The sequence below is a fragment of the Manis pentadactyla genome, chromosome 6 (assembly GCF_030020395.1).
Source record: "Manis pentadactyla isolate mManPen7 chromosome 6, mManPen7.hap1, whole genome shotgun sequence".
Taxonomy (NCBI): domain Eukaryota; kingdom Metazoa; phylum Chordata; class Mammalia; order Pholidota; family Manidae; genus Manis; species Manis pentadactyla.
The window spans coordinates 92713455-92734080 of NC_080024.1; positions in this window are offsets into that span (position 1 = coordinate 92713455).

Consider the following 20626-nt stretch of genomic DNA (forward strand, 5'->3'; position numbering starts at 1 on the left):
GGTTCTCCTGCACAGGCGAGTGAAATCATTTGATATTTGTGTTTCTCCACCTGCCTGCCTTACTGCACTGAGTATGATGCACTCTCACACCATCCATGTTTCTGCCAATGGTAGGATTTGTTTTCATATGACAGAATAATATTCCAATGTTCATCTACTGGTGGACACTGAGCTTGGCTATTGAGAATAGTGCTGTGGTAATCATAGGGATGCACGTGTCGCTTTTAAACTGGCGGCGGCATTCTCTCATTCATTCATTCATTCATTCATCTATTTATTCTTTTATTTATTTGTCATCAATCTACAATTATGTGGATAACATCATGTTGAGTACACTCCCCCCATCACCAACGTAGCAAAGGTTAAGGGACTAGGGAGGCTGGTTGTGAAGGACGGGAGCAGGCTGCTAAGGGGGCATTACGATGAGCTCACATAATGTGGGGGGGAATTCTATGGGGAAGGCAGTATAGTTCAGAGAATTCAAGCAGTGATTCTGTAGCATGTTACTCTGCTGGTGAACAGTGAGTGTAATGGGGTCTGCGGGGGCGACTGGATGATCTGGGCAGTCCAGTATCCTTAATGTTCCTTATATAATTGTAGATTGGTTATTGAGAATCGTGCTGCCATACATTTAGGGGTGCAGATGTCTTTCTTGAACTGGGCTGCTGCATTCTTTATGTATGTATGTTTGAATGTATGTATGTATATATGTATTCATCCTTCCATGCATCCATTCATTCATGCATTCTTTTATCTGTCTACCTATCTATCTGTGTATCTTTGTGTCATTAATAGACAATTAGATGAGTAACATGATGTTTACTAGACTCCTCCCATCACGCACGTGCCCCGAGATACCCCATTGCAGTCACAGTCCATGAGCATAGTAAGATACTGTAGAAGCCCTACTTGTCTTTTCTGTGTTTTGCAGCCCTGCCTGTGACCCCCGCTCCCACATTATATATTCTTATTCTAATGTGTCCTTACTTCCCCCCTCCCTAATCCCTCCATGCCCACCCATTCACCTCAGTCTCTTTCCCTCTGTTAACTTTTAGTCCATTCATGGGTTTTCTGCGACTGCTGCTGTTTTGTTCTTCAGTTTTTTGTTTGTTCTGAGACTGTAATGATGAGTGATATCATTATACATATATATATGTAGGTAAGTAACTCTAATGTTTGGTAAGATGATGCAGCTCTCCACGGCTGGGCAGTGCCCCTCCCCGTGGGTGAAGTTTGTGAGCGCATCACTGTTGCCTGGAGATTCCACGATGTCACAGTGGTGCCTCTGTCCTAGAGACATAATGTGTATGCTGAGAGGAGCAGGTGTGATTCCGGTGAGGTGGACACTGACCAACTTGACAGCATCAGGGTAAATGGAATCCAGAGCCAAGGTACTGTGTGTTCCTTTTAATTTTGTTGACACTACTTCACAGTTACATGAACAACATTATGGTTCCTAGACTACCCCCACTGTCAAGTCCCCACCACGTAGCCCGTAAGAGTGGCTGTCCAACAGCCCAGGAATATGCCGTAGAAGTGCTGCTGATCATCGCTATGTTATACGGACTTACCTAAGCACGCCGCCGGGCCGCAGCCTGTGTGCCACTCGTACTGCCCCATTTTCCCTCTCTCCCCTCCCTCCTAACCCGTCCTCCTCAGTCCCATTCCCTTTGGTAACCGTGAGTCCATTCTTGGGTTCGCTGCGGGTGCTACTGTCCTGTTCTATCACTCCCTTTCTTATTTCCGGTAGTCCCCAGGTGAGCGAAATCAGTTGACACTTGTCTTTCTCTGCGTGGCTTATTTCGCTGAGCGTGATACCCGCTACCTCGCTCCATGTTGTTGCACATGGTAGGATTGGTTTCTTCATATGGCAGAATAATATTCCACTGTTCATCCTCTGATAGACACTTACCTTTGCCGTTATGGATAGTGCTTGATAATCATACGGGTTCAGAGGTCTTTTTTAAACTGGGCTGCTGTATTCTAGTGGTTATTTTTGTATGTATGGATGTGTGAATGTATTTAGTTAGTCAATTACTCACTTAGATATCTGTTATTTATTTATTTATTTATCATTAGTCTACATCGACGTGAGTCACATGTGGTTGACTAAACTGCCCCCCGCAACGAAATGCCCCCAGATACCTCATTGCAGTCACGGTCCATGAGCATAGTAAGATGCCGTAGAATCCCTTGTTGTCTTCTCTGCATTGTACGTCCCTCCCCATGCCCCCCTTCCACTTTATGCATGCCAAAGGTAATGTGCACATTGTCCCCCGCTCCCCCTGACTTACTGCTCCGTTCCCACCTGTGCACCTCCATCCCTTTCCCTTTGGTAACTGTTAGTGCACTCTTCTGGTGCCGTTTTTCTTCCTCGGAGGTCTCTTGGTTCTCCTGCACAGGCGAGTGAAATCATTTGATATTTGTGTTTCTCCACCTGCCTGCCTTACTGCACTGAGTATGATGCACTCTCACACCATCCATGTTTCTGCCAATGGTAGGATTTGTTTTCATATGACGGAATAATATTCCAATGTTCATCTACTGGTGGACACTGAGCTTGGCTATTGAGAATAGTGCTGTGGTAATCATAGGGATGCACGTGTCGCTTTTAAACTGGCGGCGGCATTCTCTCATTCATTCATTCATTCATTCATCTATTTATTCTTTTATTTATTTGTCATCAATCTACAATTATGTGGATAACATCATGTTGAGTACACTCCCCCCATCACCAACGTAGCAAAGGTTAAGGGACTAGGGAGGCTGGTTGTGAAGGACGGGGGCAGGCTGCTAAGGGGGCATTACGATGAGCTCACATAATGTGGGGGGGAATTCTATGGGGAAGGCAGTATAGTTCAGAGAATTCAAGCAGTGATTCTGTAGCATGTTACTCTGCTGGTGAACAGTGAGTGTAATGGGGTCTGCGGGGGCGACTGGATGATCTGGGCAGTCCAGTATCCTTAATGTTCCTTATATAATTGTAGATTGGTTATTGAGAATCGTGCTGCCATACATTTAGGGGTGCAGATGTCTTTCTTGAACTGGGATGCTGCATTCTTTATGTATGTATGTTTGAATGTATGTATGTATGTATTCATCCTTCCATGCATCCATTCATTCATGCATTCTTTTATCTGTCTACCTATCTATCTGTGTACCTTTGTGTCATTAATACACAATTAGATGAGTAACATGATGTTTACTAGACTCCTCCCATCACGCATGTGCCCCGAGATACCCCATTGCAGTCACAGTCCATGAGCATAGTAAGATACTGTTGAAGCCCTACTTGTCTTTTCTGGGTTTTGCAGCCCTGCCTGTGACCCCCGCTCCCACATTATATATTCTTATTCTAATGTGTCCTTACTTCCCCCCTCCCTAATCCCTCCATGCCCACCCATTCACCTCAGTCTCTTCCCTCTGTTAACTTTTAGTCCATTCATGGGTTTTCTGAGACTGCTGCTGTTTTGTTCTTCAGTTTTTTGTTTGTTCTGAGACTGTAATGATGAGTGATATCATTATACATATATATATATATATATTTATATATATATATGTAGGTAAGTAACTCTAATGTTTGGTAAGATGATGCAGCTCTCCACGGATGGGCAGTGCCCCTCCCCGTGGGTGAAGTTTGTGAGCGCATCACTGTTGCCTGGAGATTCCACGATGTCACAGTGGTGTCTCTGTCCTAGAGACATAATGTGTATGCTGAGAGGAGCAGGTGTGATTCCGGTGAGGTGGACACTGACCAACTTGACAGCATCAGGGTAAATGGAATCCAGAGCCAAGGTACTGTGTGTTCCTTTTAATTTTGTTGACACTACTTCACAGTTACATGAACAACATTATGGTTCCTAGACTACCCCCACTGTCAAGTTCCCACCACGTAGCCCGTAAGAGTGGCTGTCCAACAGCCCAGGAATATGCCGTAGAAGTGCTGCTGATCATCGCTATGTTATACGGACTTACCTAAGCACGCCGCCGGGCCGCAGCCTGTGTGCCACTCGTACTGCCCCATTTTCCCTCTCTCCCCTCCCTCCTAACCCGTCCTCCTCAGTCCCATTCCCTTTGGTAACCGTGAGTCCATTCTTGGGTTCGCTGCGGGTGCTACTGTCCTGTTCTATCACTCCCTTTCTTATTTCCGGTAGTCCCCAGGTGAGCGAAATCAGTTGACACTTGTCTTTCTCTGCGTGGCTTATTTCGCTGAGCGTGATACCCGCTACCTCGCTCCATGTTGTTGCACATGGTAGGATTGGTTTCTTCATATGGCAGAATAATATTCCACTGTTCATCCTCTGATAGACACTTACCTTTGCCGTTATGGATAGTGCTTGATAATCATACGGGTTCAGAGGTCTTTTTTAAACTGGGCTGCTGTATTCTAGTGGTTATTTTTGTATGTATGGATGTGTGAATGTATTTAGTTAGTCAATTACTCACTTAGATATCTGTTATTTATTTATTTATTTATCATTAGTCTACATCGACGTGAGTCACATGTGGTTGACTAAACTGCCCCCCGCAACGAAATGCCCCCAGATACCTCATTGCAGTCACGGTCCATGAGCATAGTAAGATGCCGTAGAATCCCTTGTTGTCTTCTCTGCATTGTACGTCCCTCCCCATGCCCCCCTTCCACTTTATGCATGCCAAAGGTAATGTGCACATTGTCCCCCGCTCCCCCTGACTTACTGCTCCGTTCCCACCTGTGCACCTCCATCCCTTTCCCTTTGGTAACTGTTAGTGCACTCTTCTGGTGCCGTTTTTCTTCCTCGGAGGTCTCTTGGTTCTCCTGCACAGGCGAGTGAAATCATTTGATATTTGTGTTTCTCCACCTGCCTGCCTTACTGCACTGAGTATGATGCACTCTCACACCATCCATGTTTCTGCCAATGGTAGGATTTGTTTTCATATGACGGAATAATATTCCAATGTTCATCTACTGGTGGACACTGAGCTTGGCTATTGAGAATAGTGCTGTGGTAATCATAGGGATGCACGTGTCGCTTTTAAACTGGCGGCGGCATTCTCTCATTCATTCATTCATTCATTCATCTATTTATTCTTTTATTTATTTGTCATCAATCTACAATTATGTGGATAACATCATGTTGAGTACACTCCCCCCATCACCAACGTAGCAAAGGTTAAGGGACTAGGGAGGCTGGTTGTGAAGGACGGGAGCAGGCTGCTAAGGGGGCATTACGATGAGCTCACATAATGTGGGGGGGAATTCTATGGGGAAGGCAGTATAGTTCAGAGAATTCAAGCAGTGATTCTGTAGCATGTTACTCTGCTGGTGAACAGTGAGTGTAATGGGGTCTGCGGGGGCGACTGGATGATCTGGGCAGTCCAGTATCCTTAATGTTCCTTATATAATTGTAGATTGGTTATTGAGAATCGTGCTGCCATACATTTAGGGGTGCAGATGTCTTTCTTGAACTGGGCTGCTGCATTCTTTATGTATGTACGTTTGAATGTATGTATGTATGTATGTATTCATCCTTCCATGCATCCATTCATTCATGCATTCTTTTATCTGTCTACCTATCTCTCTGTGTATCTTTGTGTCATTACTACACAATTAGATGAGTAACATGATGTTTACTAGACTCCTCCCATCACGCACGTGCCCCGAGATACCCCATTGCAGTCACAGTCCATGAGCATAGTAAGATACTGTAGAAGCCCTACTTGTCTTTTCTGTGTTTTGCAGCCCTGCCTGTGACCCCCGCTCCCACATTATATATTCTTATTCTAATGTGTCCTTACTTCCCCCCTCCCTAATCCCTCCATGCCCACCCATTCACCTCAGTCTCTTTCCCTCTGTTAACTTTTAGTCCATTCATGGGTTTTCTGAGACTGCTGCTGTTTTGTTCTTCAGTTTTTTGTTTGTTCTGAGACTGTAATGATGAGTGATATCATTATACATATATATATGTAGGTAAGTAACTCTAATGTTTGGTAAGATGATGCAGCTCTCCACGGCTGGGCAGTGCCCCTCCCCGTGGGTGAAGTTTGTGAGCGCATCACTGTTGCCTGGAGATTCCACGATGTCACAGTGGTTCCTCTGTCCTAGAGACATAATGTGTATGCTGAGAGGAGCAGGTGTGATTCCTTTGAGGTGGACACTGATCAACTTGACAGCATCAGGGTAAATGGAATCCAGAGCCAAGGTACTGTGTGTTCCTTTTAATTTTGTTGACACTACTTCACAGTTACATGAGCAACATTATGGTTCCTAGACTACCCCCACTGTCAAGTCCCCACCACGTAGCCCGTAAGAGTGGCTGTCCAACAGCCCAGGAATATGCCGTAGAAGTGCTGCTGATCATCGCTATGTTATACGGACTTCCCTAAGCACGCCGCCGGGCCGCAGCCTGTGTGCCACTCGTACTGCCCCATTTTCCCTCTCTCCCCTCCCTCCTAACCCGTCCTCCTCAGTCCCATTCCCTTTGGTAACCGTGAGTCCATTCTTGGGTTCGCTGCGGGTGCTACTGTCCTGTTCTATCACTCCCTTTCTTATTTCCGGTAGTCCCCAGGTGAGCGAAATCAGTTGACACTTGTCTTTCTCTGCGTGGCTTATTTCGCTGAGCATGATACCCGCTACCTCCCTCCATGTTGTTGCACATGGTAGGATTGGTTTCTTCATATGGCAGAATAATATTCCACTGTTCATCCTCTGATAGACACTTACCTTTGCAGTTATGGATAGTGCTTGATAATCATACGGGTTCAGAGGTCTTTTTTAAACTGGGCTGCTGTATTCTAGTGGTTATTTTTGTATGTATGGATGTGTGAATGTATTTAGTTAGTCAATTACTCACTTAGATATCTGTTATTTATTTATTTATTTATCATTAGTCTACATCGACGTGTTTCACATGTGGTAGACTAAAATGCCCCCCACAACGAAATGCCCCCAGATACCTCATTGCAGTCACGGTCCATGAGCATAGTAAGATGCTGTAGAATCCCTTGTTGTCTTCTCTGCATTGTACGTCCCTCCCCATGCCCCCCTTCCACTTTATGCATGCCAAAGGTAATGTGCACATTGTCCCCCGCTCCCCCTGACTTACTGCTCCGTTCCCACCTGTGCACCTCCATCCCTTTCCCTTTGGTAACTGTTAGTGCACTCTTCTGGTGCCGTTTTTCTTCTTCGGAGGTCTCTTGGTTCTCCTGCACAGGCGAGTGAAATCATTTGATATTTGTGTTTCTCCACCTGCCTGCCTTATTGCACTGAGTATGATGCACTCTCACACCATCCATGTTTCTTCCAATAGTAGGATTTGTTTTCATATGACGGAATAATATTCCAATGTTCATCTACTGGTGGACACTGAGCTTGGCTATTGAGAATAGTGCTGTGGTAATCATAGGGATGCACGTGTCGCTTTTAAACTGGCGGCGGCGGCATTCTCTCATTCATTCATTCATTCATTCATCTATTTATTCTTTTATTTATTTGTCATCAATCTACAATTATGTGGATAACATCATGTTGAGTACACTCCCCCCATCACCAACATAGCAAAGGTTAAGGGACTAGGGAGGCTGGTTGTGAAGGACGGGAGCAGGCTGCTAAGGGGGCATTACGATGAGCTCACATAATGTGGGGGGGAATTCTATGGGGAAGGCAGTATAGTTCAGAGAATTCAAGCAGTGATTCTGTAGCATGTTACTCTGCTGGTGAACAGTGAGTGTAATGGGGTCTGCGGGGGCGACTGGATGATCTGGGCAGTCCAGTATCCTTAATGTTCCTTATATAATTGTAGATTGGTTATTGAGAATCGTGCTGCCATACATTTAGGGGTGCAGATGTCTTTCTTGAACTGGGCTGCTGCATTCTTTATGTATGTATGTTTGAATGTATGTATGTATGTATGTATTCATCCTTCCATGCATCCATTCATTCATGCATTCTTTTATCTGTCTACCTATCTCTCTGTGTATCTTTGTGTCATTAATACACAATTAGATGAGTAACATGATGTTTACTAGACTCCTCCCATCACGCACGTGCCCCGAGATACCCCATTGCAGTCACAGTCCATGAGCATAGTAAGATACTGTAGAAGCCCTACTTGTCTTTTCTGTGTTTTGCAGCCCTGCCTGTGACCCCCGCTCCCACATTATATATTCTTATTCTAATGTGTCCTTACTTCCCCCCTCCCTAATCCCTCCATGCCCACCCATTCACCTCAGTCTCTTTCCCTGTGTTAACTTTTAGTCCATTCATGGGTTTTCTGAGACTGCTGCTGTTTTGTTCTTCAGTGTTTTGTTTGTCCTGATACTGTAATGATGAGTGATATCATTATACATATATATATATATATATATATATATGTAGGTAAGTAACTCTAATGTTTGGTAAGATGATGCAGCTCTCCACGGCTGGGCAGTGCCCCTCCCCGTGGGTGAAGTTTGTAAGGGCAGCACTGTTGCCTGGAGATTCCACGATGTCACAGTGGTGCCTCTGTCCTAGAGACATAATGTGTATGCTGAGAGGAGCAGGTGTGATTCGGGTGAGGTGGACACTGACCAACTTGACAGCATCAGGGTAAATGGAATCCAGAGCCAAGGTACTGTGTGTTCCTTTTAATTTTGTTGACACTACTTCACAGTTACATGAACAACATTATGGTTCCTAGACTACCCCCACTGTCAAGTCCCCACCACGTAGCCCATAAGAGTGGCTGTCCAACAGCCCAGGAATATGCCGTAGAAGTGCTGCTGATCATCGCTATGTTATACGGACTTCCCTAAGCACGCCGCCGGGCCGCAGCCTGTGTGCCACTCGTACTGCCCCATTTTCCCTCTCTCCCCTCCCTCCTAACCCGTCCTCCTCAGTCCCATTCCCTTTGGTAACCGTGAGTCCATTCTTGGGTTCGCTGCGGGTGCTACTGTCCTGTTCTATCACTCCCTTTCTTATTTCCGGTAGTCCCCAGGTGAGCGAAATCAGTTGACACTTGTCTTTCTCTGCGTGGCTTATTTCGCTGAGCATGATACCCGCTACCTCCCTCCATGTTGTTGCACATGGTAGGATTGGTTTCTTCATATGGCAGAATAATATTCCACTGTTCATCCTCTGATAGACACTTACCTTTGCAGTTATGGATAGTGCTTGATAATCATACGGGTTCAGAGGTCTTTTTTAAACTGGGCTGCTGTATTCTAGTGGTTATTTTTGTATGTATGGATGTGTGAATGTATTTAGTTAGTCAATTACTCACTTAGATATCTGTTATTTATTTATTTATTTATCATTAGTCTACATCGACGTGAGTCACATGTGGTTGACTAAACTGCCCCCCACAACGAAATGCCCCCAGATACCTCATTGCAGTCACGGTCCATGAGCATAGTAAGATGCTGTAGAATCCCTTGTTGTCTTCTCTGCATTGTACGTCCCTCCCCATGCCCCCCTTCCACTTTATGCATGCCAAAGGTAATGTGCACATTGTCCCCCGCTCCCCCTGACTTACTGCTCCGTTCCCACCTGTGCACCTCCATCCCTTTCCCTTTGGTAACTGTTAGTGCACTCTTCTGGTGCCGTTTTTCTTCTTCGGAGGTCTCTTGCTTCTCCTGCACAGGCGAGTGAAATCATTTGATATTTGTGTTTCTCCACCTGCCTGCCTTATTGCACTGAGTATGATGCACTCTCACACCATCCATGTTTCTGCCAATGGTAGGATTTGTTTTCATATGACGGAATAATATTACAATGTTCATCTACTGGTGTTCACTGAGCTTTTCTATTGAGAATAGTGCTGTGGTAATCATAGGGATGCACGTGTCGCTTTTAAACTGACGGCGGCATTCTCTCATTCATTCATTCATTCATTCATCTATTTATTCTTTTATTTATTTGTCATCAATCTACAATTATGTGGATAACATCATGTTGAGTACACTCCCCCCATCACCAATGTAGCAAAGGTTAAGGGACTAGGGAGGCTGGTTGTGAAGGACGGGAGCAGGCTGCTAAGGGGGCATTACGATGAGCTCACATAATGTGGGGGGGAATTCTATGGGGAAGGCAGTATAGTTCAGAGAATTCAAGCAGTGATTCTGTAGCATGTTACTCTGCTGGTGAACAGTGAGTGTAATGGGGTCTGCGGGGGCGACTGGATGATCTGGGTAGTCCAGTATCCGTAATGTTCCTTATATAATTGTAGATTGGTTATTGAGAATCGTGCTGCCATACATTTAGGGGTGCAGATGTCTTTCTTGAACTGGGCTGCTGCATTCCTTATGTAAGTACGTTTGAATGTATGTATGTATGTATGTATTCATCCTTCCATGCATCCATTCATTCATGCATTCTTTTATCTGTCTACCTATCTCTCTGTGTATCTTTGTGTCATTAATACACAATTAGATGAGTAACATGATGTCTACTAGACTCCTCCCATCACGCACGTGCCCGAGATACCCCATTGCAGTCACAGTCCATGAGCATAGTAAGATACTGTAGAAGCCCTACTTGTCTTTTCTGGGTTTTTCAGCCCTGCCTGTGACCCCCGCTCCCACATTATATATTCTTATTCTAATGTGTCCTTACTTCCCCCCTCCCTAATCCCTCTCTGCCCACCCATTCACCTCAGTCTCTTTCCCTCTGTTAACTTTTAGTCCATTCATGGGTTTTCTGAGACTGCTGCTGTTTTGTTCTTCAGTTTTTTGTTTATTCTGAGACTGTAATGATGAGTGATATCATTATACATATATATATGTAGGTAAGTAACTCTAATGTTTGGTAAGATGATGCAGCTCTCCACGGATGGGCAGTGCCCCTCCCCGTGGGTGAAGTTTGTGAGCGCCTCACTGTTGCCTGGAGATTCCACGATGTCACAGTGGTGCCTCTGTCCTAGAGACATAATGTGTATGCTGAGAGGAGCAGGTGTGATTCCGGTGAGGTGGACACTGACCAACTTGACAGCATCAGGGTAAATGGAATCCAGAGCCAAGGTACTGTGTGTTCCTTTTAATTTTGTTGACACTACTTCACAGTTACATGAACAACATTATGGTTCCTAGACTACCCCCACTGTCAAGTCCCCACCACGTAGCCCGTAAGAGTGGCTGTCCAACAGCCCAGGAATATGCCGTAGAAGTGCTGCTGATCATCGCTATGTTATACGGACTTACCTAAGCACGCCGCCGGGCCGCAGCCTGTGTGCCACTCGTACTGCCCCATTTTCCCTCTCTCCCCTCCCTCCTAACCCGTCCTCCTCAGTCCCATTCCCTTTGGTAACCGTGAGTCCATTCTTGGGTTCGCTGCGGGTGCTACTGTCCTGTTCTATCACTCCCTTTCTTCTTTCCGGTAGTCCCCAGGTGAGCAAAATCAGTTGACACTTGTCTTTCTCTGCGTGGCTTATTTCGCTGAGCATGATACCCGCTACCTCCCTCCATGTTGTTGCACATGGTAGGATTGGTTTCTTCATATGGCAGAATAATATTCCACTGTTCATCCTCTGATAGACACTTACCTTTGCAGTTATGGATAGTGCTTGATAATCATACGGGTTCAGAGGTCTTTTTTAAACTGGGCTGCTGTATTCTAGTGGTTATTTTTGTATGTATGGATGTGTGAATGTATTTAGTTAGTCAATTACTCACTTAGATATCTGTTATTTATTTATTTATTTATCATTAGTCTACATCGACGTGAGTCACATGTGGTTGACTAAACTGCCCCCCACAACGAAATGCCCCCAGATACCTCATTGCAGTCACAGTCCATGAGCATAGTAAGATGCTGTAGAATCCCTTGTTGTCTTCTCTGCATTGTACGTCCCTCCCCATGCCCCCCTTCCACTTTATGCATGCCAAAGGTAATGTGCACATTGTCCCCCGCTCCCCCTGACTTACTGCTCCGTTCCCACCTGTGCACCTCCATCCCTTTCCCTTTGGTAACTGTTAGTGCACTCTTCTGGTGCCGTTTTTCTTCTTCGGAGGTCTCTTGGTTCTCCTGCACAGGCGAGTGAAATCATTTGATATTTGTGTTTCTCCACCTGCCTGCCTTATTGCACTGAGTATGATGCACTCTCACACCATCCATGTTTCTGCCAATGGTAGGATTTGTTTTCATATGACGGAATAATATTCCAATGTTCATCTACTGGTGGACACTGAGCTTGGCTATTGAGAATAGTGCTGTGGTAATCATAGGGATGCACGTGTCGCTTTTAAACTGGCGGCGGCGGCATTCTCTCATTCATTCATTCATTCATTCATCTATTTATTCTTTTATTTATTTGTCATCAATCTACAATTATGTGGATAACATCATGTTGAGTACACTCCCCCCATCACCAACGTAGCAAAGGTTAAGGGACTAGGGAGGCTGGTTGTGAAGGACGGGAGCAGGCTGCTAAGGGGGCATTACGATGAGCTCACATAATGTGGGGGGGAATTCTATGGGGAAGGCAGTATAGTTCAGAGAATTCAAGCAGTGATTCTGTAGCATGTTACTCTGCTGGTGAACAGTGAGTGTAATGGGGTCTGCGGGGGCGACTGGATGATCTGGGCAGTCCAGTATCCTTAATGTTCCTTATATAATTGTAGATTGGTTATTGAGAATCGTGCTGCCATACATTTAGGGGTGCAGATGTCTTTCTTGAACTGGGCTGCTGCATTCTTTATGTAAGTACGTTTGAATGTAGGTATGTATGTATGTATTCATCCTTCCATGCATCCATTCATTCATGCATTCTTTTATCTGTCTACCTATCTCTCTGTGTATCTTTGTGTCATTAATACACAATTAGATGAGTAACATGATGTCTACTAGACTCCTCCCATCACGCACGTGCCCCGAGATACCCCATTGCAGTCACAGTCCATGAGCATAGTAAGATACTGTAGAAGCCCTACTTGTCTTTTCTGTGTTTTGCAGCCCTGCCTGTGACCCCCGCTCCCACATTATATATTCTTATTCTAATGTGTCCTTACTTCCCCCCTCCCTAATCCCTCTCTGCCCACCCATTCACCTCAGTCTCTTTCCCTCTGTTAACTTTTAGTCCATTCATGGGTTTTCTGAGACTGCTGCTGTTTTGTTCTTCAGTTTTTTGTTTATTCTGAGACTGTAATGATGAGTGATATCATTATACATATATATATGTAGGTAAGTAACTCTAATGTTTGGTAAGATGATGCAGCTCTCCACGGATGGGCAGTGCCCCTCCCCGTGGGTGAAGTTTGTGAGCGCCTCACTGTTGCCTGGAGATTACACGATGTCACAGTGGTGCCTCTGTCCTAGAGACATAATGTGTATGCTGAGAGGAGCAGGTGTGATTCCGGTGAGGTGGACACTGACCAACTTGACAGCATCAGGGTAAATGGAATCCAGAGCCAAGGTACTGTGTGTTCCTTTTAATTTTGTTGACACTACTTCACAGTTACATGAACAACATTATGGTTCCTAGACTACCCCCACTGACAAGTCCCCACCACGTAGCCCGTAAGAGTGGCTGTCCTACAGCCCAGGAATATGCCGTAGAAGTGCTGCTGATCATCGCTATGTTATACGGACTTACCTAAGCACGCCGCCGGGCCGCAGCCTGTGTGCCACTCGTACTGCCCCATTTTCCCTCTCTCCCCTCCCTCCTAACCCGTCCTCCTCAGTCCCATTCCCTTTGGTAACCGTGAGTCCATTCTTGGGTTCGCTGCGGGTGCTACTGTCCTGTTCTATCACTCCCTTTCTTATTTCCGGTAGTCCCCAGGTGAGCGAAATCAGTTGACACTTGTCTTTCTCTGCGTGGCTTATTTCGCTGAGCATGATAGCCGCTACCTCCCTCCATGTTGTTGCACATGGTAGGATTGGTTTCTTCATATGGCAGAATAATATTCCACTGTTCATCCTCTGATAGACACTTACCTTTGCAGTTATGGATAGTGCTTGATAATCATATGGGTTCAGAGGTCTTTTTTAAACTGGGCTGCTGTATTCTAGTGGTTATTTTTGTATGTATGGATGTGTGAATGTATTTAGTTAGTCAATTACTCACTTAGATAACTGTTATTTATTTATTTATTTATCATTAGTCTATATCGACGTGAGTCACATGTGGTTGACTAAACTGCCCCCCACAACGAAATGCCCCCAGATACCTCATTGCAGTCACGGTCCATGAGCATAGTAAGATGCTGTAGAATCCCTTGTTGTCTTCTCTGCATTGTACGTCCCTCCCCATGCCCCCCTTCCACTTTCTGCATGCCAAAGGTAATGTGCACATTGTCCCCCGCTCCCCCTGACTTACTGCTCCGTTCCCACCTGTGCACCTCCATCCCTTTCCCTTTGGTAACTGTTAGTGCACTCTTCTGGTGCCGTTTTTCTTCTTCGGAGGTCTCTTGGTTCTCCTGCACAGGCGAGTGAAATCATTTGATATTTGTGTTTCTCCACCTGCCTGCCTTATTGCACTGAGTATGATGCACTCTCACACCATCCATGTTTCTGCCAATGGTAGGATTTGTTTTCATATGACGGAATAATATTCCAATGTTCATCTACTGGTGGACACTGAGCTTGGCTATTGAGAATAGTGCTGTGGTAATCATAGGGATGCACGTGTCGCTTTTAAACTGGCGGCGGCATTCTCTCATTCATTCATTCATTCATTCATTCATTCATCTATTTATTCTTTTATTTATTTGTCATCAATCTACAATTATGTGGATAACATCATGTTGAGTACACTCCCCCCATCACCAACGTAGCAAAGGTTAAGGGACTAGGGAGGCTGGTTGTGAAGGACGGGAGCAGGCTGCTAAGGGGGCATTACGATGAGCTCACATAATGTGGGGGGGAATTCTATGGGGAAGGCAGTATAGTTCAGAGAATTCAAGCAGTGATTCTGTAGCATGTTACTCTGCTGGTGAACAGTGAGTGTAATGGGGTCTGCGGGGGCGACTGGATGATCTGGGCAGTCCAGTATCCTTAATGTTCCTTATATAATTGTAGATTGGTTATTGAGAATCGTGCTGCCATACATTTAGGGGTGCAGATGTCTTTCTTGAACTGGGCTGCTGCATTCTTTATGTATGTATGTTTGAATGTATGTATGTATGTATGTATTCATCCTTCCATGCATCCATTCATTCATGCATTCTTTTATCTGTCTACCTATCTCTCTGTGTATCTTTGTGTCATTACTACACAATTAGATGAGTAACATGATGTTTACTAGACTCCTCCCATCACGCACGTGCCCCGAGATACCCCATTGCAGTCACAGTCCATGAGCATAGTAAGATACTGTAGAAGCCCTACTTGTCTTTTCTGTGTTTTGCAGCCCTGCCTGTGACCCCCGCTCCCACATTATATATTCTTATTCTAATGTGTCCTTACTTCCCCCCTCCCTAATCCCTCCATGCCCACCCATTCACCTCAGTCTCTTTCCCTCTGTTAACTTTTAGTCCATTCATGGGTTTTCTGAGACTGCTGCTGTTTTGTTCTTCAGTTTTTTGTTTGTTCTGAGACTGTAATGATGAGTGATATCATTATACATATATATATATATATATATATAATATATATATATATATATATATATATATGTAGGTAAGTAACTCTAATGTTTGGTAAGATGATGCAGCTCTCCACGGCTGGGCAGTACCCCTCCCCGTGGGTGAAGTTTGTGAGCGCCTCACTGTTGCCTGGAGATTCCACGATGTCACAGTGGTTCCTCTGTCCTAGAGACATAATGTGTATGCTGAGAGGAGCAGGTGTGATTCCGGTGAGGTGGACACTGACCAACTTGACAGCATCAGGGTAAATGGAATCCAGAGCCAAGGTACTGTGTGTTCCTTTTAATTTTGTTGACACTACTTCACAGTTACATGAACAACATTATGGTTCCTAGACTACCCCCACTGTCAAGTCCCCACCACGTAGCCCGTAAGAGTGGCTGTCCAACAGCCCAGGAATATGCCGTAGAAGTGCTGCTGATCATCGCTATGTTATACGGACTTACCTAAGCACGCCGCCGGGCCGCAGCCTGTGTGCCACTCGTACTGCCCCATTTTCCCTCTCTCCCCTCCCTCCTAACCCGTCCTCCTCAGTCCCATTCCCTTTGGTAACCGTGAGTCCATTCTTGGGTTCGCTGCGGGTGCTACTGTCCTGTTCTATCACTCCCTTTCTTATTTCCGGTAGTCCCCAGTTGAGCGAAATCAGTTGACACTTGTCTTTCTCTGCGTGGCTTATTTCGCTGAGCATGATACCGGCTACCTCCCTCCATGTTGTTGCACATGGTAGGATTGGTTTATTCATATGGCAGAATAATATTCCACTGTTCATCCTCTGATAGACACTTACCTTTGCCGTTATGGATAGTGCTTGATAATCATACGGGTTCAGAGGTCTTTTTTAAACTGGGCTGCTGTATTCTAGTGGTTATTTTTGTATGTATGGATGTGTGAATGTATTTAGTTAGTCAATTACTCACTTAGATATCTGTTATTTATTTACTTATTTATCATTAGTCTACATCGACGTGAGTCACATGTGGTTGACTAAACTGCCCCCCGCAACGAAATGCCCCCAGATACCTCATTGCAGTTACGGTCCATGAGCATAGTATGATGCTGTAGAATCCCTTGTTGTCTTCTCTGTGTTGTACGTCCCTCCCCATGCCCCCCTTCCACTTTATGCATGCCAAAGGTAATGTGCACATTGTCCCCCGCTCCCCCTGACTTACTGCTCCGTTCCCACCTGTGCACCTCCATCCCTTTCCCTTTGGTAACTGTTAGTGCACTCTTCTGGTGCCGTTTTTCTTCTTCGGAGGTCTCTTGGTTCTCCTGCACAGGCGAGTGAAATCATTTGATATTTGTGTTTCTCCACCTGCCTGCCTTATTGCACTGAGTATGATGCACTCTCACACCATCCATGTTTCTGCCAATGGTAGGATTTGTTTTCATATGATGGAATAATATTCCAATGTTCATCTACTGGTGGACACTGAGCTTTTCTATTGAGAATAGTGCTGTGGTAATCATAGGGATGCACGTGTCGCTTTTAAACTGACGGCGGCATTCTCTCATTCATTCATTCATTCATCTATTTATTCTTTTATTTATTTGTCATCAATCTACAATTATGTGGATAACATCATGTTGAGTACACTCCCCCCATCACCAACGTAGCAAAGGTTAAGGGACTAGGGAGGCTGGTTGTGAAGGACGGGAGCAGGCTGCTAAGGGGGCATTACGATGAGCTCACATAATGTGGGGGAGAATTCTATGGGGAAGGCAGTATAGTTCAGAGAATTCAAGCAGTGATTCTGTAGCATGTTACTCTGCTGGTGAACAGTGAGTGTAATGGGGTCTGCGGGGGCGACTGGATGATCTGGGCAGTCCAGTATCCTTAATGTTCCTTATATAATTGTAGATTGGTTATTGAGAATCGTGCTGCCATACATTTAGGGGTGCAGATGTCTTTCTTGAACTGGGCTGCTGCATTCTTTATGTATGTATGTTTGAATATATGTATGTATGTATGTATTCATCCTTCCATGCATCCATTCATTCATGCATTCTTTTATCTGTCTACCTATCTCTCTGTGTATCTTTGTGTCATTAATACACAATTAGATGAGTAACATGATGTCTACTAGACTCCTCCCATCACTCACGTGCCCCGAGATACCCCATTGCAGTCACAGTCCATGAGCATAGTAAGATACTGTTGAAGCCCTACTTGTCTTTTCTGTGTTTTGCAGCCCTGCCTGTGACCCCCGCTCCCACATTATACATTCTTATTCTAATGTGTCCTTACTTCCCCCCTCCCTAATCCCTCCCTGCCCACCCATTCACCTCAGTCTCTTTCCCTCTGTTAACTTTTAGTCCATTCATGGGTTTTCTGAGACTGCTGCTGTTTTGTTCTTCAGTTTTTTGTTTGTTCTGAGACTGTAATGATGAGTGATATCATTATACATACATATATATATATATATATATATATATATATATATATATATATATGTAGGTAAGTAACTCTAATGTTTGGTAAGATGATGCAGCTCTCCACGGCTGGGCAGTGCCCCTCCCCGTGGGTGAAGTTTGTGAGCGCCTCACTGTTGCCTGGAGATTCCACGATGTCACAGTGGTGCCTCTGTCCTAGAGACATAATGTGTATGCTGAGAGGAGCAGGTGTGATTCCGGTGAGGTGGACACTGACCAACTTGACAGCATCAGGGTAAATGGAATCCAGAGCCAAGGTACTGTGTGTTCCTTTTAATTTTGTTGACACTACTTCACAGTTACATGAACAACATTATGGTTCCTAGACTACCCCCACTGTCAAGTCCCCACCACGTAGCCCGTAAGAGTGGCTGTCCAACAGCCCAGGAATATGCCGTAGAAGTGCTGCTGATCATCGCTATGTTATACGGACTTACCTAAGCACGCCGCCGGGCCGCAGCCTGTGTGCCACTCGTACTGCCCCATTTTCCCTCTCTCCCCTCCCTCCTAACCCGTCCTCCTCAGTCCCATTCCCTTTGGTAACCGTGAGTCCATTCTTGGGTTCGCTGCGGGTGCTACTGTCCTGTTCTATCACTCCCTTTCTTATTTCCGGTAGTCCCCAGGTGAGCGAAATCAGTTGACACTTGTCTTTCTCTGCGTGGCGTATTTCGCTGAGCATGATACCCGCTACCTCCCTCCATGTTGTTGCACATGGTAGGATTGGTTTCTTCATATGGCAGAATAATATTCCACTGTTCATCCTCTGATAGACACTTACCTTTGCAGTTATGGATAGTGCTTGATAATCATACGGGTTCAGAGGTCTTTTTTAAACTGGGCTGCTGTATTCTAGTGGTTATTTTTGTATGTATGGATGTGTGAATGTATTTAGTTAGTCAATTACTCACTTAGATATCTGTTATTTATTTATTTATTTATCATTAGTCTACATCGACGTGTTTCACATGTGGTAGACTAAAATGCCCCCCACAACGAAATGCCCCCAGATACCTCATTGCAGTCACGGTCCATGAGCATAGTAAGATGCTGTAGAATCCCTTGTTGTCTTCTCTGCATTGTACGTCCCTCCCCATGCCCCCCTTCCACTTTATGCATGCCAAAGGTAATGTGCACATTGTCCCCCGCTCCCCCTGACTTACTGCTCCGTTCCCACCTGTGCACCTCCATCCCTTTCCCTTTGGTAACTGTTAGTGCACTCTTCTGGTGCCGTTTTTCTTCTTCGGAGGTCTCTTGGTTCTCCTGCACAGGCGAGTGAAATCATTTGATATTTGTGTTTCTCCACCTGCCTGCCTTATTGCACTGAGTATGATGCACTCTCACACCATCCATGTTTCTGCCAATGGTAGGATTTGTTTTCATATGACGGAATAATATTCCAATGTTCATCTACTGGTGGACACTGAGCTTGGCTATTGAGAATAGTGCTGTGGTAATCATAGGGATGCACGTGTCGCTTTTAAACTGGCGGCGGCGGCATTCTCTCATTCATTCATTCATTCATTCATCTATTTATTCTTTTATTTATTTGTCATCAATCTACAATTATGTGGATAACATCATGTTGAGTACACTCCCCCCATCACCAACGTAGCAAAGGTTAAGGGACTAGGGAGGCTGGTTGTGAAGGACGGGAGCAGGCTGCTAAGGGGGCATTACGATGAGCTCACATAATGTGGGGGGGAATTCTATGGGGAAGGCAGTATAGTTCAGAGAATTCAAGCAGTGATTCTGTAGCATGTTACTCTGCTGGTGAACAGTGAGTGTAATGGGGTCTGCGGGGGCGACTGGATGATCTGGGCAGTCCAGTATCCTTAATGTTCCTTATATAATTGTAGATTGGTTATTGAGAATCGTGCTGCCATACATTTAGGGGTGCAGATGTCTTTCTTGAACTGGGCTGCTGCATTCTTTATGTAAGTACGTTTGAATGTAGGTATGTATGTATGTATTCATCCTTCCATGCATCCATTCATTCATGCATTCTTTTATCTGTCTACCTATCTCTCTGTGTATCTTTGTGTCATTAATACACAATTAGATGAGTAACATGATGTCTACTAGACTCCTCCCATCACGCACGTGCCCCGAGATACCCCATTGCAGTCACAGTCCATGAGCATAGTAAGATACTGTAGAAGCCCTACTTGTCTTTTCTGGGTTTTGCAGCCCTGCCTGTGACCCCCGCTCCCACATTATATATTCTTATTCTAATGTGTCCTTACTTCCCCCCTCCCTAATCCCTCTCTGCCCACCCATTCACCTCAGTCTCTTTCCCTCTGTTAACTTTTAGTCCATTCATGGGTTTTCTGAGACTGCTGCTGTTTTGTTCTTCAGTTTTTTGTTTATTCTGAGACTGTAATGATGAGTGATATCATTATACATATATATATGTAGGTAAGTAACTCTAATGTTTGGTAAGATGATGCAGCTCTCCACGGATGGGCAGTGCCCCTCCCCGTGGGTGAAGTTTGTGAGCGCCTCACTGTTGCCTGGAGATTACACGATGTCACAGTGGTGCCTCTGTCCTAGAGACATAATGTGTATGCTGAGAGGAGCAGGTGTGATTCCGGTGAGGTGGACACTGACCAACTTGACAGCATCAGGGTAAATGGAATCCAGAGCCAAGGTACTGTGTGTTCCT